Source organism: Eimeria mitis, genomic scaffold (assembly GCF_000499745.2).
Source record: "Eimeria mitis Houghton genomic scaffold, Emh_scaff6224, whole genome shotgun sequence".
In the NCBI taxonomy this organism is placed as follows: domain Eukaryota; phylum Apicomplexa; class Conoidasida; order Eucoccidiorida; family Eimeriidae; genus Eimeria; species Eimeria mitis.
Genome location: NW_013574418.1, coordinates 634 through 1047, shown reverse-complemented (window position 1 = coordinate 1047; position 414 = coordinate 634).

Here is a 414-nt window from a genome sequence, read left to right as displayed (position 1 = left end):
GGCCTTATACTTAAGCACTCCTAAACACGTTGCAGCAGCAGCAGCAGCACCAGCAGCAGCAGCAGCAGCAGCAGCAGCAGCAGCAGCAGCAAGAGCAGCAACGCATGCATCCGCAGCAACACATGCAGCAGCAGCAACAGCAGCAGCACAAGCAGCAGCAGAAAATGCAACTACTTTACAGGCTCTCAGTGTCGTGCATCCCTAAACCCTAAACCCTAGCGTAAAACCCTAAACCCTAGAACCAAAACCCTAAACCCTAAACCCTAAAGTAAAACCCTAAACCCTAAACCCTAAACCCTAAACCCTAGCATAACGCCCTGGCTAAAAGTGCTTCAGCAGCACCGATATATGCTGCGTCATTCAAAGGTTTTGTGTAGATGCTGCTACTCCTGCTGCTGCTGCTGCTGCTGCTGC